This window comes from Chiloscyllium punctatum, chromosome 2 (assembly GCF_047496795.1).
Source record: "Chiloscyllium punctatum isolate Juve2018m chromosome 2, sChiPun1.3, whole genome shotgun sequence".
Classification (NCBI taxonomy): domain Eukaryota; kingdom Metazoa; phylum Chordata; class Chondrichthyes; order Orectolobiformes; family Hemiscylliidae; genus Chiloscyllium; species Chiloscyllium punctatum.
In genome coordinates, this window is record NC_092740.1 from 53,972,647 (window position 1) to 53,998,807 (window position 26,161).

Below are 26,161 nucleotides of genomic sequence, written 5' to 3' on the forward strand. Positions count from 1 at the left end.
GGATTAGTACACGTTATAGACCTTTAACATTTACTACTTTCACCACTGACACACAGTAGCAGAAGTCTGTGCCATTTAAAAGATGTATTGGAGTAACTCACCAAGGTTCCTCAGACAGCACTTTCTGACCACAACCTAAACCACCTCAGAGGAACAAAGGCAGCAGATATATTGGATCATCATGACCTGCAAGTTCTCCTCCAAGTTATTCACCATTCTGACTTGTAACTATATTGCTGTTCCTTCAGTGTCACTGATACTGAATCCTGGAACTTCTTTTATAACAGCAAAGTGATATGTCTCCATCCCAAGGACTTCAGAAGTTCAGGAAATTAGATCACTGCCACCTTCTCAAGGACAATAAGAGACTAACAATAAATGTTGGGCCAGTGAATGATGCTGACATCCCATGGTTGAATAAATTTTTTAAAAAATGACAAATTACAGGAGATGTTAACAAACAATTGGCAAATAAAGTTCAACAAAGATAAACATGAGGTAGCACATTTTAGGAGATGGAAGAAGGGGTTCTATTAGTACTTGGAAGGTGGAAGTCTAGCTGAGGCAGAGGAACAAAGGGACCTTCAATTTCAAAAACACAGAACTCTGAAAATCATTACCTCAGGGGAATAGGCAATATAAATAAAAAGTAAACCAACTTTTAGATTTTGTTTCTCAAGAGAGAATTGAGAAGTAGGGGACTAACTTTAAACTTGGATAAACCTTGGTCAAACCAAACTCAGTTCAGATCACTATAGTATATGAAAGGCTATGGAGCACAAGAACACAGATCACTACAAAACCCAGAGTATTATTCCATGGAAAATGAAAGCCAATAAAAAGTTGTACAAATGTCTGCATTGTAAACCACCTATCTTGGCAAAATACAGCAGCTGACCAGTTCTTGTGGAGGGAATCTTTGAAATTTGGTTCTGCAAGCAACAAGGACTATGTACATCAAATTCCTCACAATAACCAATATGCCCAGAGAATAGCCTGGGGTGAGGAGTTGCAAAAGTGCTCTCCCAAGCACCAATGAATTGCCAGTTCAGTTTGCGTGCACTGGAGTAACTCACCAAGGTTCATCAGACAGCACTTTCTGGCCCACAACCAAAACAAAAATGACAAATTAGATTCATCAGTCATGAGAGTATCTACAGAAGACAAATAAATCAATTACAGCTTTGACATTGGGAGCTCTTAATCCCAATTTCACCAGTCTGTTGAGTTTACTCTGGATAGTGATAGTGCAAGGCAGTTCTAACAATGGGATAGATCCAATGTTCTTTATCAAAGCAAGATATAATCCAAAAAATACTGCAAAATCTTTTCCATACAATGCTTGCAATCACAAGTGAAGCTGTTCACATGGACTGAAGATCAGACCACAACAGGTGATCACCCTGCTCATTCCCAATGTTTAGCCTCTGATCAGACAACCTCTCCTCAAGCTGAATAATTGTGTTGTGAGATAAGTTTCTTTAATCCTGTTTCCATACACAGAAGCTGTGCATTCACACCTTAACACTGCCCAGTCTCCAACAAATGAGTTGCACCTCTGTTAAACCTGACAAAGTGTCTTATTTTCATGAACTTATTAAGTATTGTTTGTGTCTCCCTGGAAAGAGGCTTAGCTCTTGCTTTTACTGAACTTTGATGTCAGCTTTAGATTTCACATGTTTTATAACATCCATGGGAATCACAAATTCATCTGATAAATAGTTAACATTATCACATCTGATTTGCTGCATCTGTTTTATAAACTTGAACTTTTCCAGAGTTACTGGAACAGTTCCATCCACAATGAGTGAGTTGCATGCTCTAATCTAAACATATATACATTCCTTCAGCAAAACACAGAAACACTTCCTAATCATTTGGTTATCACTAAACTTCATATATTTTCTCCTCATTCCATTCAATTTCATTTGACTTAATTTTGGCTAGCTGAGCAAATTTTAGGCTAACATCTATATATTCCATTCTTGGAAACCTTGTAGAGTCTTCCTAGGGGTCGTGAAGATTTAACAGCACGCAAGATACTTACTCCCTTTGACAATCCTTGCCTTAGTACCTCAGTGATTTCATCCTATTGTTGTTTCTGCCTTAAGGCATGTCACAAACACCACAGCAGTGAAACCAACATTTGTAGTATGATGCATTGGATTACCACAAGTATGTGGGACATGAATTGGGCCCAGGAATGGATCTGTACATTCAACCTCCAATCCCAAAGATAATCGCATAAATTGGTCTCCTTCGTCTCTTCAACCTCCTTCTGCATCAGCTCATTTATTTGCTGCAGCATTTAATGCATTTACATACTTGCCTCAACAATGGCCTTTCCCAGTCAGGAGTAATGGGTAATGGGAGCATAGGATTCAAAAACTGGTTGACATTATCAGTTGACGTCCTCTTTAAGATCGTCAAAGATGCCAAACATCTCCAATTTCCATCTGACCTCCACTAGATGGGTAGAATAGAACGAAAAACTCTGTGTTTTGGATGGGGCACGAGTACCTCAAAGTAGGAATGATATTCTTGTGATTGTTATGCAAAACTCTCCTCTTCCCATGTTTGCCACTTGGTCAGTCCCATGTTGTAGATGTGGTGGAGACAGGCAATAGCTACTTTCCCCATCATCGGGGTGGACTCTGAAATTACCTCCCCTGATTCTACAGCATAGGGGTGAATGTTGTTATGCATCACATGATGGACTCCCATCTAAATCCTATATTTTCCACTTTGTATTTCCTTTTGGGTTTCTCTTTCCTGTAATTATGGGAATGGCTAATATTATTCCTATCAACATTCCATTCTTATCCCCACAATTAGTCTTGGCATTCAAATAGCCCCGTACTAGTCACCGATCACATTCATTGATCTAGGCATTAAGTTCTTAAGCTGATCATTGGTGACCCAGAAAGGCACCCTCCCCTGATATAAATAACAAATTAAGTCAGCAAATTTCAGGTTAACATCTACAATATGCTTGAATAGCAAAACTTCTACTGCCAAGAATGATATTGGAAATATCTGGCCATACATACCAATACAGGATTGATGGGCTGGATCTCTTTTCTTTTGGACAAAGAAGGCAGAGTGGTCAATTTCAAAATGAAAGTGGTTATATTCTTTTTTAAAAAAATGACGTTTTTAAAGTTGTGAAAGTTTCTGATAGAGCAGATATATAGAGATTGTTTCCTCTTTGGGGAAGTACATAATTAGAGGCCATTAATAAAAGATAGCCCATAAGAAATCCAACGCATAATTTAGTAAACAACAAATAAATACAGACAGTGGTGAGAATGTAGAACTCACTGCCAGAGGGAGTGGTTGAAGAGAATGTAGATACTAAAGCCATAGGGAGAAAAGGTTTGTGGTTTACAGTGATTGATTTAGATGAGGAAAAATGGGAAGAATCTCAAGAGGAAAGAATGCCACTTTAGACTAATTGAGCCAAATGACCTGTTTCAGTGCAGAATATTTCAGTTGTCTGATATCATCATTGTGCTATATGGGATAGGCTTACAACAGATCTAGCATATCAAGACCAGGCTCCATGAAGAGCTGTAGGCAGTCAGCAGCATTAGAATTGTACTCCAATGCAATCTGCAAACTCATGGCCCAGTATATCCACCATTCTACTATTACCATTAGACCAGGGGATCAATACGGATACTGTAAAAGCTATGAGCCCTGATAAGATTCTGGCAGTAGTACTGAAGACTTGTGTTCCAGTATTGCAACATCACTAGCCAAGATGGTCCAGTGCAGCTACAACACTGACACCTACCCGACAACATAGAAATTGTCCAGCTCTGTCCTGTAAACAAAAAGCAGACAATTCCAACATGGCCATTATGTGATGGAAGGTGTGATCAGCAGCATAACCTGCTTACTAACATTTATTTTGGACTCCATCAGGGCCACTCAGCTCCTGGCCACATTACAAAATCCAGAATACAGAATTGCAGAGGTACAAATCTCCACAGGTTGCAGTCATACCTATCACAAAGATTGTGGTTGTCAGAAGTTACTCATCTCAGTCCAGGATATCATTGCAGGAATTTCTCAGCTGTTTTATCAATGACCTTTGCTCTATCATAAGGTTTGAAATTGACATATTACTATCTGCAACTCATCAGCCACACAAAAGTTAGGTTAAAAAAAATCCAACAAGACAGTGTCAAACCCTTTGACAGTCAGTGGCATTAACATCATTGAAGTCTCACCATCAACATTTTGTGGGTTAACTTTGACTGTACTGAATTATACAGATTTCTTGAAGGTAGACTCTGCTGCTCAAGTATGTTGTAGAGATTAATCTAAAATTGATTGAGTTAATTTTTGATCGGGGGGAGATACCCTTCTAGATCACCAATGACCGACTCAAGAAGTTAACATCTGGATGAATTTATTTGACCAATTGCAATACAGATTTGTCATACAGAAACTGCATTGGTTTTTCCATTTAAATACCATGGCTATAAAAGCAGGTCAGAGACTAGGAGGAAACATAGACAATGCTGGGGAAGTTGCTTCAGAACTAGGCTCAAAGTATTAACTCTGTTTCTCTCTCCACAGGTGTTGCCACATCTGCTGAGTTTTTCAAGCATTCTCTGCATTTGGACTGTAGAGGTTCAATCAGGTCACTCTCCGTCACCTTCTCAAGGGCCATTACGGGTGAGCAATAAATGTTGGCCCAGCTAGCGATGCTCACATTCCATGAATGAATTTTTAAAAATGCAATCTTATATCATTCATATGTTTCACCTCAGCACTTCTTGCCCAACAGGTCAACATGCTCTGTAACTCACTTTGAGAATACTTCTGTTGGAAACACAAATAGAATTAGATCCAGTCTTACCACCAATGACAGGTGCACATCTATTCAGCAGTCACTCTGTCCAAAATCTGTTTCCTTCAGTAGTTTTGCCATTAAGAGAGGGAAACTCACATGTCTGAGAAAAATTTACAAAGTGCATACTAACAAGCAAATAAACCCAATGAAACACCCAGTGCTCAAATTGACATTCTACTTAAGTTGAGGAAAACCCATCTCCCATCCCCCATTTGCACCAGATTGTACAGAGGATTTATTTGAGAGTACCCTGAGCAGCTGCATCACTGGCTGGTTCAGGAATTGCACCGTTTTGGATTGTAAGACCCTGAAATGGATAGTGAAGACAGCTGAGAAGATCATCTGAGTCTCTCTTCCCTCCATTACAGACATTTACACCACAGGCTGCATCCACAAGGCTAACAGCATTGTGGACGACCCCACACATCCTTCACTCAAATTTTTCTCTCTCCTGCCATCTGTTAGAAGACACCAGAGCATTCAGTCTCTCACAGCCAGACTGTGATATAGTTTCTTCCCCCAGCCATTAGGCTCCTTAACACTGAAAAATGTGTTGCTGGAAAAGTGCCACAGTTCAGGCAGCATCAAAGGAGCAGGAGAATCAACGTTTCGGGCAAAAGCCCTTCATCAGGAATGAAGACAGGGAACCTTTGGGGTGGAGAGATAAATGGGAGGGGTGTGGGGCTGGGGAGAAGGTAGCCAAGAGTACAATAGATGGATGGAGGTGGCTATGAAAGTGATAGGTTAAAGAGGAGGGTGGAGTGGATAGGTGGGAAGAAAGATTGGCAGGTAACGAGGAGGTTGAGCAGTTCATCAACTTCACCAACAAATTCCACCCTGATCTCAAATTTACCCGGACCATTTCTGACACCTCCCTCTCCTTCCTGGACCTCTCCATCTCCATCAATGATGACCAACTTGACACTGACACTTTTTACAAATCTGCCGACTCCCACAGCTACCTGGATTACACCTTTTCCCACCCTACCTCCTGCAAAAATACTATCCCGTATTCCCAATTCCTCCACCTAGGAGGACCAGTTCCACCACAGAACACACCAAATGGCCTCCTTCTTTAAAGACCGCAATTTCCCTTCCCACGTGGTTGAAGATGCCCTCCAATGTAACTCATCCATGTCCCGCACCTCCGCTCTCAAACCCCACCCCTCCAACCACAACAAAGGCAGAGCCTCCCTGGTGCTCACCTTCCAGCCTACCAACCTTCGCATAAACTGTATCATCTGTCGACATTTCCGCCACCTCCAATCCAACCCCACCACCAGGGATCTACTTCCCTCCCCACTCCTTTTCACTTTCCAGAAAGACCGTTCCCTCCGTGACTATCTGGTCAGGTCCATGCCCCTCAACAAACCACCCTCCACTCCTGGCACCTTCCCCAGCCACAGCAAAACCTGCGCCCACACCTCCCCCCTCACCTCCATCCAAGGCCCCAAAGGAGCCTTCCACATCCATCAAAGTTTCACTTGCACATCCACCAATGTCATTTATTATAACCGTTGCTCCCGATGCGGTCTCCTTTACATTGGGGAGACTGGATGCCTTCTCGCTGAGCGCTTTAGGGAACATCTTCGGGACATCTGCACCAATCAACACAACCCCAACATGGTCCAACATTTCAACTCCCCCTCCCACTTTGCCAAGGACATGCAGATCCTGGGCCTCCTCCACCGCCACTCCCTCACCATCCGATGCCTGGAGGAAAAAAGCCTCATCTTCCACCTCAGAACAGTTCAAACCCAGGGTGTCAATGTGGACTTCACCAGTTTCTTCATTTCCCCTTCCCCCCACCTTACCCCAGTTCCAACCTTCCAGCTCAGCAGTATCATCATAACCTGTCCTACCTGCCAATCTTCCTTCCCACCTATCCGCTCCACCCTCCTATCTGACCTATAACCTTCATACCCATCTCTATCCACCTATTGTACTCTTGGCTACCTTCTCCCCAGCCCCACCCTCCTCCCATTTATCTGTCCACCCCAAAGGCAGCCTGCCTTCATTCCTGATAAGAGCTTTTGCATGAAACGTCAATTTTCCTGCCCCTTGGATGCTGCCTGACCTGCTATGCTTTTCCAGCACCACTCTAATCAAGACTCTTGTCCACCACTGTGCCTATTGTCTTGTCTTGTCAGGAATTAGTGTGCTATGTTGCATGTTTTGCATTCTTCTATGCACCTTATGCGGCCCTGTGCATGACTGTACTCTCGTGTAGTCTGTGTGTTCATTGGTCCTGGAGGAATACTGTCTCGTTTTTATTGTACCAGCTGCACATGGTAGAAATGACAAATAAAGTTATTCTATTCTAGTAATCTATTAATATACCACTCTATTTCTCTATTAAATGGTGGCTTCCAATCTTTGTCATTTCCACATGGCTTCTCCTGTGGCCGTGGGTGACATGGAGGCAGTCAGTTAATTTGCGTGCTTGGTCGGAAATGCTCTTGGTGATTGGCCTTGTCGTACAGTTACCAGTAGTAGTATTTTGAGAAGTTGGAGTGGGACCGTCATTCTCTTTAATGATCACCTCATCCCTTTAATGGTATCCTAAATTGCTAAAGAGGGCCCTGGGGCACCCGTCATAACAGACATTAAATCCATTTAATTCTGAACCGTCAGCATCACTGATTGGTCCATGCTACAGAGTATGCTGTTCTTCCCTTTGCTCTGCATTTTGCATCTTTTGGGACTCCATGAACTCAGCCATTCTCTCAATGAGAGGATGGAGAGGAGCTTGTTTATTCAAACATCTGAGATATAGGGATACTCATGACCTGGACAGATTGCTTCATTCTGACCCCATCATCCTTTGGGAAGACTGACATTTGGGTACAATCTTTCCATTTCTGGTCAAATAGAGCCTCCTAGCTGGTTGCCACACAGTCCCAAATCATTGTATGGCTGAGCATGACTGGCTCAGTCTCTTTCAGCTCCTCCTGCTCACTCAGTGCCACTTTATGTATACATGTGCAAAGGTTCCACCATTGTAAATGTATCTACATGGTTACAGGGAATGATGTGAGATGCTGAATCAGAAGATTGTCAGAGCCTCAGTGGTGGTATTTTGGCGCTCCCTATTCACAACTGAACCTGTGTCTTTTTGTTTATTTACTCACAGGATGCAGGCATCACTGGCCAGGCCAATATTTTAATTGCCGAGAAGATTTATCCAGGGAAGAGTCAATCACATTGCCATGGGTCTGGTTTCATATGTAGGCCAGAGCAGGTAAGGATGACAGATTTTCTTCCCTAAAGGACGTTAGTGAACCAGATGGCTTTTCCAACAATCAACAATGGCCGTCATTAATTCCAGATTCTTTGTGGAATCCAAGTTCCATCATCACGCAATACCAGCTGGGTTTATGGATAAAAAGTCAAGCAAGAATACTAGTAGGCCATTGTCTCCTCAAAAGTGAGTGATAAGGCATTCAAAAGAACCCATGTTGTGACAGCAGACCGTTTTACAGATCTTAGGCTTCCTAGTGTGGCTAATTCTGGTCTGCAATGGATTGGGGAAATGGAGGAAGTCCAGCTCATTGCCTTCAACTACAGATCACAAAATCTTTCATAGTGAGGGTTATCATGCTCAATGTATTTGTGTTTCTATAGATGATGACTCACAGTGATGGTGTTTGGAATCCACACTTTAAAACAATAAGAATTGTTATGTTTATTTGCTTCAGTAACTTTATTTTTAAAAGTTCTGAAGTTGTGATATATCTTTAAGGTTATATTTTCCTTCTCTGTAATGATACCTTGTTCAGCTGCAAGTAAAGCACAACCACTGCCACAAACAGCATACACAAGCACTATTTAAATAGCCCTAGCAAAGGATCACTGCAACTGATATCTGTGTTGACACTGTTTACTCTTCCATTGCCATGTGAACCTTACTGGGGATGGGGAATGCATTGTTACAAATGCAGCAATGTGAAATGGAGGAACTGCTATTGGGCATAGGCATCAAAAGCCTAAGGGCCAGTGGGAATGGAGATCAGTGGACAATGTTCAAAGCAAGATTGCTGGAGCAGTGATAGGATATGCATAGTGCTGTTCTGTTTCACAAGTCAGTGGATCAAAGGTTGGAGTGTATCAAATGCTCCCTCTCTGAGACACATGTGGTGCTGTACTACAGCAGGATTTTGCTCCAGTCCACTTGAAGAGAATTATAATAGGTATAGTGGGCTTGAATGGAATCCTTATTGATTTGCAAATTTAGAAAAAAAAAAGCAAGGTGAGTCTTCTAAATTGCTCTGACAATGATACATCTGTGTCCAAATCTCTTTACATCTTCAATGATAAATCTTTGAAGGCATGTGCTGGATGTGGTAATGGATGGATATCATCAGTGTTTGGTTTTAGGTCACGGATTTGACTTTAATGTTGGAAAGCCTGAGCGAGATTTTCAGGGTCAGGGATGGAGTCAGTAACTATAGGCAACATGGTTTATGGTGGTGATTGAATATTCTGATTTCACTGTCTCAAATATTTCACAGGTAGCATAAGGAAGTAAGAAAAATGCTTGGTGGTACATTAGATTAATCAAAAGCTGAATGAGATTGTCAGGTTAAAACATCTGTAGGTTTGGCCTGATTGACTTTACTGGGTACTTCTAACATTTTTGTTTAGATTTCAATTTCCTAACCTTTCTCTTATCCCTTGTGAGTGAGTAATAACATTGGACATAATATTAGGAATATGGATTGTGACAGTGGGTGTTGTTAGTTGAAGACATATTGGAAGTAAGGTTTACTCAGTTCAGTGACTTGAATTGAGATTACTGGAATTCTGTTTACAATCTGGTGTGCAGGATTTGGTGTGCTCATAATCCATGGCTTAGTGCTTGAGTCTATAGTTTACAGGTCTTAACATGCAGCATCACTCAAAGAATTTAGTCTGTGAGGTCTATGCTACAGTAATCAAAACATTTCTATCTTTATTGACAGATGACGTATTTACACTGCATAGCATCACAAACCCTTTATGTATTGAATTGTATTTAGACTTGGATGTCACTTTCTGGCTGGTAGGGAATTAATCACCACCAGAGAATGCAATGATGGCTGAAACTAGTATATATTTTTTAAATGTTAAAGTACCAAGTCTGCTGTCAGTAACATCTGTGCCATGTTCCATTGGTGTTTTTCAGGGCTAAAGATATTGAAATGAACATTGAAGTTCAGTCTATTCACACTCAATATTTAGTTAACGTGGTCTTTCAGTCACTGGATGTGCAGTTGGTACTAAAATCACTACAGTTCAATTTTCCACCTTGAAAATAAAATGCATATTCTAATAAAATCTTAGATATGTCCTACAAGTCTTTAGGAGTATAAAATTAAAACTAAAATAAATATATTTTAGGCACACTTTTGATTATTATTCATCCATTCAAATTTTTAAATCAAATGATTACTTATTGAATAAAGCAGCTAATGTGGCATATATGACTTTTATTTGTGTTCTGTAGACCATTTATAAGCATCCTTATGTTGCCTGTGAGGTGTGAGGCAGATAGGGAAATTCTAAATATGCAAATATCTGATGATATCCAAATTATTACTTAATATTAAAAGTTTTTTTCAGCAGAAGTGAGATAAATGCATGTCCATAATTTAGTACTGGCATAATGTGCAATAAATAGGGTGTGCAGTTCTCTTAACATTCAGAGTTTTCAGCATACAAACTGGCAATTTCACAATTCAGGATATTCAAAGTCATTTATCAATAATGTTAGGAAACGTGTGCAGATACAGAACAAAATCATCTGAGTGATTCATTCTGCAGACTACACACAACTCAATTTGTTGCTTTGAAATTATAACACCCTGATGAAAGGATGCATGAAACTTTGACCGAATGCAATTATTAAAATAGAAAAAGAATAGAATATATTGTAGGCCATCATAAAATAGAACAAAGACAGATCACAGAAAATTTTAATGCTCAATCTTCAGTTGTAATCATGTGAAATTTTAATCTTCCTGAATCAGACTGAGATTTATAGTGGGCAGAATTTCTTGAAAAATGTTGAAAGGTGAGAAATTGAGAAAGTGGAAGCAAAATATTGAATTAATTTCCATCTAATTAGAAGGGAATATATAGGTCTAATTGTAGAAACAGATTGGGAAGAATTAATTAAAGAGAAGGGTGCAGAGAAATTTTGGACATTTTCAAAGAAACATTAAAAGTATTACAAACACTGATTATTCCAAAACAAGACAAAACCTAAAGGGGATAAGACAAGTAGCAAACAGAAGTCCTGAAATGTAGTAGTGAGAAACACAAAGTTCACAATATATAGAAAATGAACAGGATAAGCAGAACTGCAGCTTCAAAGAAGGAAGGATCAAGAATCTGGTAAGAGATGCAGGAGTGATTCGAGAAGAATTAATTAAAAAATATAACAGACAGCAACAAAGAATTTTTAAAGTGTCAAAGAGATGAAGGCCACAAGGAGATACTGAAGGATTCACCTGAAGCAAGGATGAGAACAGAGATTAATCTGTGATTCTATTAGCCATTAAATGTGGAAGAGGTGTCAACGTTGCAAAAAAATTATAGCGGAGGCACCCTGATAACCTTTAGTAACTGAAGGAAAAGTATAATGGAAAGTTTCGAGAGGTTAATATAAACAAGGCTGTAGCCACTGACAATTAAATCCAAGCAGCCTGAGAGAGTCGGCTGAGAAGTTTGCAAATCCCCTCATTGATATCTTTCAAAGCTCATTTCAAAGTTGCATTGAAGTCCAACAACATTGCACAAAGGAAGCAGTTATAGATTGTGGTTGTCTTAACAAATGCAAAAACAATAACAAACAACTGTGAGATGGCTCATCATGGCAAAGGGCAATGCATTACCAACCACACCCTGAAAGGAGAACAGAGTAAGTCAATGAGTCCTGTTGCACAAATAAATTCTCAACGGTTACATGACAAAGTCAACACACTGCTCTCACCTCCTAGACAAAACTTTGAAAACTCCATTAAGATGTGTTGTATCTGATAAATTGATAAAGTTAAAAAATCACATGACACCAGGTTGTAGCACAACAGGCTTATTTGAAACCACAAGCTTTCGGAGCAACTCCCCTTCTGAAGGTAGCTAGTGAGAGAGAATTCATCCAACACCGAATTTATAAGTAAAAGATCAAAGGCTCATACAACCAATGTGAATGGATTGAACAAACCTTAATGGCTGTTAAGTCTTTAATCAGTTAGAATAGAGATGCAGGTTTTGATTGATTAATATGTAAATCCTAGAATTTCTTTCAAGGCACTGTCCTAAGGTAACTTAAAAGTTTTATCAGTATAATAAGGTGACATCTCAGGTGTCAATGCTTCCACTATACCTGGAGTCAGACTGGTATTATTTCCAAAGTAGGAAATAAAACTTACTTTCCTATTTTCGAAATGTAATCAGTCCAACTCCAGTTTAAGACAGACAGACTCTAAAGAAGGTCTCACACATAAAATACGTTGTCCGACCTGAGATGTTATCTCTTTATGCTGATAAAATTTCATGTTATCTCAGGCAATGACTTGAAAAAAATCTTGCATTTACATATGAATAAATCAAAACCTGCACAGGGTCATAGAGATGTACAGCACGGAAATAGACCCTTTGGTCCAAGTGTGCCTTGCCAACCAGATATCCCAATCCAATTTAGTCCCATACGCCAGCACCTGGCCCATATCCCACGGAACCCTTTCTATTCATATACCCATCCAGGTGCCTTTTAAATGTTGTAATTGTACCAGCCTCCACCACTTCCTCTGGCAGCTCATTCATACACACACCACCCTGTGCATGAAAAAGTTGCCCCTTATGTCCCTTTTAAACATTTCACCTCTTATCCTTAAACTGTGTCCTCTAGTTCTGGACTCCCCCACCCCAGGGAAAATACCTTGTCTATTTATCCTATCTATGCCCCTCATAGTTTTATAAACCAGTATAACGTCATTCCTCAGCCTTTGACGCTCCAGCGAAAACAGCCCAAGGAAAACAGTCCATTCAGCCTCTCTCTATAGGTCAAACCCTCCAGCCCTGGCAACATTCTTGTAAATATTTTCAGAACCCTTTCAATTTTCACAACATTCTTCCAATAAGAAGGAGACCAGAATTGCACACAACATTCCAAAAGTGGCTTAACCAACATCCTGTACAGCTGTAAAATGACCTCCTAACTCCTATACTCAATGTTCTGACCAATAAAGGAAAGTATGCCAAATGCCTTCTTCACAATCCTATCTACCATCGACTCCACTTTTAAGGAGCTAAGAACCTGTACTCCAAGGTCTCTTTGTTCAGCAACACTCCCAGGACCTTATCATTAAGTGTATAAGTCCTGCTCTAATTTGCCTTTCTAAAATGTAGCACCTCACATTTATCTAAATTAAACTCCATCTGCCACTCCTAAGTACATCGACCCATCTGATCAAGATCCGGTTGTACTCTTCGCTGTCCACTACACCTCCAATTTTGGTGTCACCTGCATGCTTACCAACTATAATTCCTATGTTCACATCCAAACCATTTATACAACTGATTAAAGACTTTACAACCATTGAAGTTTGTTCAATACATTCGCATCAGTTGTATGATCCTTTGGTATTTTACTGATAAGTTCTGTGTCTGATGTATTCTCTCTCACTAGCTACCTGAAGAAGGAGTTGGGCTCTGAAAGCTTATGGTTTTAAATAAACCTGTTGGGCTATAAACCGGTGTTGTGTGAATTTTGACTTGGTCCAACAGCACCTCCATAACACAACAAATTGATGCTAGATTGTAAACTTTGGTAAGATAAAGAATAGCATCTTAGAAAGATGGGATAAGTGTAAAATGAAGCTGTCATATGGTTTGCAGTACCACCCATGATGTAGTTAACATACAAAAAATTCAAGGCATTGCACTGAATGTTTATAGATACTTGTTGAGTAAGTGACACTTACTCAACAATAACCTACTCACTGACGCTCAGATTGTGATCCATTAGGTTCACTCAGCTCCTGGCATCATTACAGCATTGGTCCAAATGAACTGAACTCAAGAGAGGAAGTGAGTTTGACAGTTCTTGATAGCATTTGACCACATGACATTAAGGATTCCTGAACTGGAAACAATGGGAATCATGGATAACTCTCTGCTGGGTGGAACCATGCCTAGTTTAAAAAGCTGGTTATAGTTTTTGATGGTAAAAATCACACAACACCAGGTTATAGTCCAACAGGTTTATTTGGAAGCATCAGCTTTTGGAGCGCCACTCCTTCATCAGGTGATTGTGGAGAATAAGATCATGATCACAGAATTTATAGCCAAAGGAGTCCAGTGTCATGGAAATGTGATTCATTAAATAACTGTAGATTAAATCTTTCATATTTTAGAATGGGATATGCTGGTTTCTATTCTTTGATATATAAATCGCACAACTTCCTTTAAATTACATTTCAAGATAGCTCAGCTTCTCTATCAATAGGTGTGAAGTCTATCTGTGTTCCAATGGTGAATCAGATTGACAAGCTCTTTGCATTGTTTAACAGAGTTTTGCATGGAGTCATGTAACTTTTGACCAAAATAAATTGTAATTCTGCAAAAACAAATTCACCCCATAAACTTATTTGGTCCCCATGGCCGTTCTGTGTGTCTGGATGATAAACTGATTGTCAAAGGTAAAAACGTTGTGGTCAACGATGAAGCAGATGAGTTGTGGCACGCTGCTTGGAGATTGGCTGTGTGTGTGTATGTGTGTGTGTAGGAGTGGCAGAGTGAGTGTGTGTGTGAGTGCACATGATGGAGTGTGTGTAAGCTTGGTTAAGTGTGCGTGTGTGCATGCGTGTGTGTGTGTGTGTATCATGCAGTGGGGTCACCTGTAGTGCAACATGAACCCAAGGTCCCAGTTGAGGCCATTCCCATGGGTACCAAACTTTGCATTGTTGCTTTTCCCAAACTCCATAGAGTCACAGAGTCATAGAGATGTACAGCACGGAAACAGACCCTTCGGTCAAACCCGTCCACGCCGACCAGATATCCCAACCCAATCTAGTCCCACCTGCCAGCACCCGGCCCATATCCCTCCAAACCCTTCCTATTCATATACCCATCCAGATGCCTTTTAAATGTTGCAATTGTACCAGCCTCCACCGCGTCCTCTGACAGCTCATTCCATACATGTACCACTCTATGCATGACAAAGTTGCCCCTTAGGTCGTTTTTATATCTTTCCCCTCTCACTCTAAACCTATGCCCTCTAGTTCTGGACTCCCCCACCCCAGGGAAAAGACTTTGTCTATTTATTGTATCCATGACCCTCATGATTTTGTAAAGTTCTATAAGGTCACTCGTCAGCCTCTGACCCTCCAGGGAAAACATCTTTCCAATAGGAAGGAGACCAGAATTGCACACAGTATTCCAACAGTGGTCTAACCAATGTCCTGTGCAGCTGTAAAATGACCTCCCAACTCCTGTACTTAATACTCTGGCCAATAAAGGAAAACATGCCATCATCTTCTTCACTATCCTATCTACCCGCAACTTCACTTTCAAAAAACTATGAACCTGCACTCCAAGGTCTCTTTGTTCAGCAACACTCCCGAGGACCTTAACATTAAGTGCATAAGCTCTGCTAAGATTTGCTTTCGCAAAATGCAGCAAAATTTTGGTGTCATCTGCAAACATACTAAGTATACCTCCTATGCTCGCATCCAAATCATTGATATAAATGATGAAAAATTGTGGACCCAGCACCAACCCTTGTGGTACACCAATGGTCACAGGCTTCCAGTATGAAAAACAACCCTCCACCATCACCCTCTGTTTTCTACCTTTGAGCCAGTTCTGTATCCAAATGGCTAGCTCTCCCTGTATTCCATCTTGGAGGATGGTCACCTGAAGGTCTGGGGCTGAATATCCTGGACTGCTGAAGTGTCCCCTGACTGAGAGAGAACACTCCTGTACGGTGATTGTTGCGTGGTATTCATTCATCCATTGTGGTAGCGTCTGCCTGATCTCACCAATGTACCATGCCTCAGAGCATCCTTGTATGGGATAGACCACGTTGGCCAAGGCAAATGAGTACTCACCACGTATCTGGTGGGAGGTGTCCCCACATGTAACGGCATTATCAGTATTGATACCATGACACATCTTGCAGTGACTGACATGACAGGGTTGTACGGTGTTGTTGTCCTGAAGGCTGGGCGCTTTGCTGTGAACATTTATCTGTTTAAGGTTTGGTGGTTGTTTATAGGTGAGAAATGGAGGTGCTCATAGGTGAAGGTCTTGGCGAGGTGCTCATCCTCATTGATAATGTGTTGCAGGCTACGAAGAACATGGCGCAGTCGTTTGGCACCCAGGAAGCATTGGTCAATGAAGAGTACTCTGTCTGTTGCAGCCCATGTCTGTCTCCTAAGGAGGTCATTAAGGTTCCTCGCTGTGGCATGTCAGAACTGGTGACTGATGAGCTGGGCATTGTACCCTGTTCTTTTGAGAGCATCCTTGAGGACTTTCAAGCGCCCATCAAGTTCCTCCTCATCCGAACAGATCCTGTGTATGCAGGGGGGGTTGTCCATAGGGGATGGTTGTTTTAATATGTTTCGGGTGGAAGCTTGAGAAGTGTAGCATTGTGAGGTTATCTCTGGGTTTGCGGTAGAGTGAGGTGCTGAGGTGTCCATCCTCGATGGAGATGCATGTGTCCATGAATGAGACAGATACTAAAGAGTAGTCCATGGTAAGTCTGATGGTGGGATGAAACTCGTTGATATTACTGTGTCATTGTTTCAGTGACTCCTTGCCATGGGTCCAGAGGAAGAAAATGTCATCAATATATCTGGCATATAGTGTTAGTTGGAGGTCCTATGCAGTAAAGAAGTCTTGTTTGAACTTGTGTACAAAGATGTTGGTATATTGGGGTACAAATTTGGTCCCCATGGCCGTTCTGTGTGTCAGGATGATAAACTGATTGTCAAAGGTAAAAGCGATGTGGTCAAGAATGAAGCAGATGAGTTGTAGCACGCTGCTCGGAGATTGGCAGTTATTTGTGTTGAGTGCTGAGGCTGTTGCCGTGATGCCGTCATTGTGGAGGATACTGGTGTAGAGTGCTGACAGATCCATGGTGATGAGGAATGTTCCCAGTTCGACTGGTTCATGGGTACTGAGTTTCTGGAAGAAATCTGTAGTGTCACGACAGAAGCTGGGGGTCCCCTGCACAATGGGTTTCAAGATGCCTTCTACATAGCCAGAGAGGTTCTCACACAGGGTCCCATTGCCTGATATGATGGGACGTCCTGGTGTGTTGGCTTTGTGTATCTTCGGAAGGCAGGAGAAGTCACCGAGGGAAGTAATATGTGGGATGAGAGTGCATAGGGAACTCTGAAGGACTGGATCAAAGTTTCTAGTTCACAGGTGTATTTTTGGTCGGATTGGCCGATAGTTGCCTGTAGTGTTCCTGGTTGTTCAGTTGTCAGTATATGTCCTTGCAGTGATCTGCTCTATTCTGAATGATGCTGGCTTCTCCTTTATCTGCTGGTTTGATGACAATGTTGCAATTGGTTTTGAGAGCATGGATGGTGTTGCATTGTGATTGGGTGATGTTTTGCTCTATCTTGTGGGTGCAGCTGATGAATCTGGCATTTATATATTTCCTGACGGTTTGAGCATACACGTCAAGCCCAGGGCAGCAGTCCTCCAGTGGGGTCCAAGTCGGCCCCTTCTTTCATTGCTCCTCTGTGGATCCCTGAGATGATTGTACCGGTTCCTCAGTGGGCTCATTGGGATCACTGCTGGCAACTTGGAAGAATTCCCGGAGTCTCCTCCATCTGATGAATTCCTCCATGTCTGCTGCTAGACCCATGGAGTTCATTCTAGTGGTGGGGCAGAAATTGAGTTGTTTGCTAAGAACTTTGATCTCTTAGGGTTGAAAGGTATGGTCTGAAATGTTGACGATCGATTCCCCTGTGGTGATAATGTTTTCAATCATGGTGCTGAGGGGGGCTTGGTTACTGCTGGTGGTAATGCCAAGTTTCCCCACTTCCTTGTTCTTGGTGTGCATGTATGTGATGTAGCTTTGTCACCTTATTTGGCAATGTCATGTAACAATACTGCTGTACCTTGAGTGCAAGCTGAGAATGTGGACCCCACCTTGGTTTCAAGGTTATCTTGAGAATGTAATTTAAAAGAAGTTCTGAGATTTATATCTCAAAGAACATAAATCAGTATATCCCATTCTAAAAGATGAAATATTTAATCTAAAATTATTTAATATATGACACTGGACTCTTTTGGCTATAAATTCTGTGATTGCGATCTTATTCTCCACAACCACCTGATGAAAGAGCAGCAGCGCTCTGAAACTTAGTGTTTCCAAATAAACCTGTTGGACTATAGCCTGGTATTGTGTGATTTTTAACTTTGTCCACCCCAGTCCAATTCTGGCACCTCCAAGTTGTAGTTTTTGAAGGTTGATTAAATTAGCCACTGAACTTCACTGTAGGAGTTCCTCAGGGTAGTGTTCTAGGCTTTCATTTGCTTCATCTTCCTTCCATTATAAGGTCAGATGTTCACTAAAGGTTGCACAATATTCAGCATCAATTGCAACTCCTCAGTCACTGAAGCAGTCTGCATCCAAACGCAGCTGAGCAACATTCAATATTGGGTCGGTGAGTGACAAGTAACATTCAAGTGATGATCATCTCCATACAGTGAGCATTCAACTATCGTCACTTGACATACAGTGGTATTATCATAGTTGAATCTCCCACTATCAATGTCCTGGGGTTATTATTGACCAGAAACTGAACTAGACATGCTGTATAAATAAATGGTTACGAAAGCAGGTCAGAGGTTAAGAATCCTAAGTGAGTAACTCATCGCGCGTATTCTTAAAGCCTGACTACCATCTATAATGCACAAGGCAAGAGTGTGTCTACATACCTGGATATGTGAAGCTCCAATAATACACAAGGACCTTGACACCACCCATAACAAAGCAGCTGATTTAATTGGGATCCTATCAAAACCTTGAACATTTATTCCCACCATTATTAATTCAAAGTGGCTGCAGTGAATAGACATCTGCGAGGTGTATTGCAGCAAGTTAATAGCACATTTTAAATCTATGATTCTACCACCTAGGAGGATAACAGCAGCAGATATATGGGAACACTACCACTTGCAAAGACCCTCACAGACATTCCCCATTCCATATCACCATTCATTCACAATTATTGGGTTAAAATCCTGGAACTCCTTCCTTAATAAAATTGTGGTTGCAGCTACACCAAACGGCGTTCAAGAATTGACTGCAGCACACCTCCACTTTCCGAAGGATAATTAGCGATGGACAATAAATGCTGGCCTAGTTAGCAAAGCCTCCATCTAGTGAATGAATAAAAAAAAATACACTTACCACTGTTGAAGCAATGTGTTTTGCAGCAGAATTTAGGAAATGTGGCAAAAACAATATACTGAATTTTACCAGAAATGGTTTCACAGAGGGTTTCTCTCCATGAGCTTCACTGAGTTACCTCATGCAAATCTATGCTGATCATCTTATTAATGTGTGCACTAGTCTCCTTTCTCGGCACTCTCACCTCATTGCATGCTCACAAGCGGTGAAAGTATTCTCCACTGCCGGGGCAATACTTAAAACCTAGCTGCGTACCAGGTCATTCACTGCCAGCCACAAATAGCCCTTCATAGTAAAAGTGGTGTGAGGGAAATGGAAAAGAACAGCTTCCAAGGTAGCACAGGTGATACTTTATTAGAAATAAAATCTCATATTCATATATGTATTGCTATTTTACATTATCATCTGCCTGATCAAATTTACAAGTGCACAGGGGTCAGTTTGGGCAATTGGTTTACAATGTAGAATGATGTCAATGGTGTGGCTTCAATTCCCACATGTGGCTACAGTTATCATGAAGGACTCTCTCCATCTCTCCCCTTGCCCAAGGTGTGGTGATCCGCAGGTTAAACCACCACCAGTCATCTGTCTCTAATAAAAGAGCAGCCACATGTCTGGTAGAACATTGGTGACTTTATCTTTAATAATAAGTGCATCTGCAGGAATGAAGCTATGTATGTCACCATCCTTAATGCCATAGAACTTTAGAACCCTGAAGAAGGATGTGCTGCACTTTCAGTAATGGCCAGTGCAACATACTGTTATGGCATGGCAATGAACCCCTCTGTTAATTACACCAAACTCATGGAAAAGCTTACTCATCTCTTAATCTGTTAAAATAATGAGTGACAGAGAACTCCTAAATTCCACTATTTAAAGAAAATAATATCAATTTATTTTTAACACTAAAAGTAAACATTAAACAACAATTATTCACAACTCTAAGTGCCCTCCTTCCCTTAACTACTTATTATGGGCCTCCAATTTGATAACAATATGCTGTGCCAAAAAGGCACCTTATTAAAATTACATCAACTCAATTTTTGAAACCAATTTTGAAGATGGCTACTGTCATCTTCAGTGTCTGTCCTCCTTCGGCTGAAGATCTCCCTGGGTCATCTTCTTTCTTTTTATTGCAAGTGTTTCATATGAAAATGTACCTTTGATAGAGAGTGTTTCCTAATTTCTTGGGTCGTTCTCAATGGCAGTTATTATCTCTCCAATTTTCAAAAGATTTGCATTTTTTATATCCTCAATATTGGATCATCTCATTGAATATATTGTTTTGTCAACATTGAACCAAACTCAATTGGGTATCATGGAGCATAATTTAAACTGATTGGTTAAATTCAAATTGTTATCAAAACAGCAACCAAAATGTAGGTATCCGTTTCATAGCCAAATGTTACACATTTTCAATTTTCTAGTACACTCTGAGACTGCCATGTACATGTACATGGGTGCTTGTAAGCTCTCAGTTCAGAACAGCATTCACTCCCTCTTCAAGGTACAGTACATGCCTTCAACTTCATAACACTTCCTCCTTTAAGAAAAAAAATGAACCATCATAATAAAAAAGATGGCTTCATTTAAAAAAAATTAATTCTATTACAATGAAATACTTAGGTCATTAACCTAAGTTATACTTTCATATTAATTTTTGCACACATGTATATAACATTGGAATCTGTCCAATCTTATCTTTACTTTTTCCTTTAAGTCCATGATAACGCACCTGCTATCACCTTTTTATGACCTGCAACGTGGACAATTTGTAAATTAAAAATCTGTAACATTAGATTCCAACGAAATTATCTCATATTCTTGCCTTTAAATCTTTCCAAGAATGTAGTCAGTGTACACAACTGTCTCCGACACATTATTCATCACATAAATATTAAAATGCTGTAAGGGCAGTACCAAACTGAATAATTCTTTTTTGATGGTTGAGTATTTTCTCTGGTGGGTGTGGAGTTTCTTTGAAAAGTTGCCAATTGGTTGTTCAGTTCTATCATCATCTTCCTGTAGCAGTCAGCTCCAACGCCAATATCGTTAGTATCGATTTCAACTTTGAAGGGTTTCAAAAATTATGGTGTAGCTAAAACTGGTGCAGTGGTTAATACTGCTTTTAAATTCTCCAATGCCTCCACTGTAAGTTTGTGTTCTTCTTCAGTACATCTGTTAGTGGGGCCACCATGCTGCTGAAGTTTAGAACAACCTTCTGGTAGAATCCACGTCGTCCCAAAAATTGAAGCACCTCTTTCTTTGAGGATGGTCATGGAAATTCCTTGATGGCCTTCATCTTGGTGTTTCTTCGGGGTTAACCTTGTATGACTGATATTATGTCCCAAGAACATCACCTCTGCCTTCGCAAAATCTGTTTTCTTGAAGCTTAATACCAGTTTTGCTTCTCATAATCATTCAAGAAGCTCTGCTAACTGTACCATGCTATCTTTCCATGATTCGCCAAAGATCACAACATTATCCAGATAAACTGCACAGTTTGTTAATCCGGCCAGAACTCTGTTCATGAGTCTTTGGAATGTGGCTGGTGCATTCTTTATTCCAAAGGGCATCACTTCGACTAGTTACAGCCCAGGTGGGGTTACAAACACAGAAATGTCTTTCACTTTCTCTGATAAAGGTACCCGCAAATAATCACGCAGTAGTCCAATTTTTTGATACAAATGGGTTGTCCAACTTTCGCTATACAGTCCTCCAATCTTGGTATTGATTATCAGTCTGATTTTGTTACAGCATTGATGTCCTGATAGCCCACACAAAGTTGTTGAGTCCCATCAGGTTTGGGAACTAACATGATCGACGAACTCCACTCACTCTGACTCAGTTCAAAGATCTCTTCACTGAGCTTCACATCCACTTCCTTCTGGACCTGCATGGCATTGAGAGGATTAAGACTGTATGAGTGTTGTTTTATTGGAACAGCATTCCCTACTTTTACCTCATGCACAGAAGTATTAGTCCTCACCATCTTGTTCTTGTATATGTCCTCATACTGCTGCAACAAACCTTTCACCTGGGTTCTTTGTTCCTGAGACAGATAGTTCACTAACCTATCCTACTCCTCAAGGACGTCCGCATTATTAACATGTTTTGAGACACATCAAACTCCATGACACCTGGATTTGATTCCTCACTCTGCAGGGCAGTAACTAACACCTGTTTCTCCAGTTCCCTGTCTCTATTATAGTAAGGTTTCAACATACTACATGACATATCCAATATGGATTTTTCCTATCCGGCATCTTTATCAGATAGGTTACCTGACTCAACTTTTTCTCAATTTGATAGGGATCACTAAACCTGACTTTGAAGGGATCTCTTACCACTGATAAAAATACTAATACATCAGCATCATGGGAAAACGTCCAAATTTTAGAGTTTTTATCTGCCACATGCTTCATTCTATGATGTGCCCTCTTCAGGTGCTGTTTAGTTAATTTGCCTACCTGATTTAATCACTCCCTCACCTCAGATACATAACGCAAGTGTGAGACCTCCATCTTCGGTCCTGTCAATTTTTCTTTTATTAATTTTAAAGGCCCTTTCACTTCATGTCCGAATATTAACTCAAAGGAAGTAAACTGAGTAGATTCATTTGGGGCATATCTAATGACAAAAAGTACAAATGCAATATCTTCATCCCAATCATTTGGGTAATCCTGACACTAAACTCTTAACATGGTCTTCAAGGTCTTTCCAAAGCTCCCTGGGATTCAGGATGGTATACACTTGATTTAAAGTGCTGTATACCCAAGCTACCCATGACTTCCTTAAACAGCCTAGCAGTAAAATTAGATCCTTGGTCTGACTGAATCTCTCTGGGTAGCCCTTTTCATGTTAATAAAGCTACTAACTCCTCTACCACCCTTTTTGCCTTAATACTCCATAATGCAATTGCTTCCAGAAATTTGGTCGACACATCCATTATGGTTAGCAAGTACTGGTTCCCAATTTTAGTTTTAGGGAGGGGACCTAAACAATATCAATCATAACCCACATGAGAGGTTCTTCGAATGCGGGATTTGGCAACAAAGGCGCTGGTTTTATTACTGCCTGTGGTTTACCTACCATTTGGCACATATGTGTCTGGCAAAATGTACATCCAAATGCAGATTCTTGTGCAGTCCAGGCCGACAGGTGTGCTTTTGTACCTTAGCCTGAGTCTTCCTTACACCTAGGTGACCTCCTACAAGTAACTCATGTGCTACCAGTTAACACTTCCTGTCTGTATGCTATCAGCAACACAAATCTGCAGCATTTCCGCTCATTTCTCCTCTGCACTAAGCTGCTGTGGTCTCCATTTCCATCTGAGGATTCTATAATTGAGATAATAATCCTCAGGGATACATTCTGATTCCTTTTCTGAGTATTCATCTATATGTATATATATTATTGTCTTGCCTTTCTGTTATAAGTCCATTAGTCGCTCAGGTCTAAATACTTCTGCCTGTTCAGGCTTTTCCTGCACTATTACATCAAACAGGGTGTCCACCAGCTGAACCTCAACTCCTTTGGTTTTCTCCTAGTTTTTGCTTCTTGCTGTGACTTATGATAGTGGGATCTTGTACTGCAGAGTTTGGAAAAATTCCAGGGCCATTTTTATTTTAACTCATCCGTTCCCTGGTCTTCCTTTGGCTTCTCCACAACAAGGGGTGTCATTCCCACTTTGGATCCTGCTAAATCATTCCCAAGAACAAACTGTATTCCTGGAACTGACACTCTGTCAGTTGCTCCCACAGTAACTTCCCCAGTCTTGATTTGGCTCTCCAACCTGATCTTAACAGAGGAACGCTAAATTTCTGCTCATCTATTCCACAAACTACCACTGTCTTGGGTAACATGTCAGAAAGAGTGCAAATACATTCATTTCTTACTATTAGACACTGATTAGATCCAGTGTCTCTCAAAATTATAACTTCTGTCCCTTCTCCCCCTGTTCTTTCTGAATAAACTTTATCCACAGAACTGAAGTCTTTATAAAGATTGGGCACTAACTCAATACTCAGGCCCTGCCCAGGCTGTGCAGTCTCCTGCAGCTCCTCGACTTTTCTTGGTGTTTCCTTTACTACTTGCATTAATCCCACTGGTTTAGTCTCTTTTACCTCACCTTTTCCCACAATGCCTTTCTTCAACGTCCTGCACTGTGACTTTACATATCCCACATTCTGGCAGTGAAAACACCTTTTTCCAGTGCCCTTCTTAAACAATTGGCACTGTAGTTTTGTGTCCCACTTCATTACACTGAAAATACCTGAGGTCTTTCACCTCCTTTCCACTCTCTTAGGCTTCTTTTCTCATCTGTGGTAAACTATTGCCAGTGTGCTCTACCCTTCGTTTTGTAGTGTAGGATCTCCCCCTCTCCCAATTTCTATCTCTCACTGGATGAAATTCCTGCTGGAAGCTGAATTTTGCCTTATACACCGATGCATATTCATCTGCCATCTCTGCTGTTCTTCACTTCTTGAACGTTCTGTTCATCCACATAAATTTGTTTCATCTCTGGAAGTGAATTTTTAAACTTCACCAGCAGAATAACCTCTCATAGATCCTCATCAGTCTTATCTATTTTTAAGTTGCTTTTCAAACAACAACTTGTGGTGCACGGATATTGCAGCTCCCCAAACCTTGAACACCTCACCATCAAATACCGTCCCTTCTATCTACCATGGGAATTTACCGCTGCTATACTAACCGTTGTGTTCATACCGCCAGAAGCAAAGGTTGAGGAAGCTCTGGATGTGCTGTACTCCACCATTAACAGCTTAGAGACAGAACACCCCAAGGCCCTTTTTATTGAGACTGGCAACTTCAATCAAGCCAATCTATGGAAGGTGTTGCCCAAGTACCACCAGAACATTACCTGCCCCATTAGGGGCCTGAACATTTTAGACCACTGCTACACCACTGTGAAGGATGCCTACCGCTCCATCCGCCGCTGTCATTTCGGGAACTCCAATCACAATGCCGTGTTTCTTCTCCCGCTTACAGGCAAAAGCTCAAGCAGGAGATCGCCTTGCGGATACAGGCCCAGTGCTGGTTGGAGGAGGCAGAGGATCAACTCCAGTGGTGTCTGGAATTGGTTGACTGGGACATGTTCAAACAGACACAGGTATGTTGGACATGTACGCCACCACCGTCATAGACTTTATCAGCAAGTGTGTGGAGGACTGCATACTGAGGAAGTCAATCCGGGTGTTCCCCGATAGGAAACCCTGGATGAATCAAGACATACAGAACTTGCTAAAAACCCGGCGTTGAGGCCTTCAGATCAGGAGACCCAATCAGATTCATGTCAGCTGCCATATCACTTGGCCTTCACTCCTCCCTAGAACACCTTGACACCAAGAACAGCTATACAAGAATCCTACTCATTGACTACAGTTCAGCCTTCAACACTATTATCCCCTCGAGACTGATTACTAAACTTAGTGATCTCAGACTAAGTCCCACTCTCTGCAACTGAATCCTCAGTTTTCTGACCCACAGGCCACAATCAGGGAAGACTGGGGACAATATTTCATCATCACTAACACTCAACACTGGAGCCCCCCCCGGGAAGCATACTCAGCCCCCTACTGTACTCACTGTATACCCATGACTGCGTCACCAAATACCAGACTAATGCCATTTACAAGTTCACTGATGACACCACCATAGTCGGTCGAATCTCAGATGGCGACAAAACAGACTACAGACGAGATGTGGAAGACCTGGAAAAATGGTGCACTGAGAACAACCTAGCTGTCAATGCTAGCAAAACCAAGGAATTCATTATTGACTTTCAGTGGGATGTTACTTATGCCCATTAGTTACTTATACATTAACAGCACAGAGGGGAAATGAATGGAGAGTGTCAA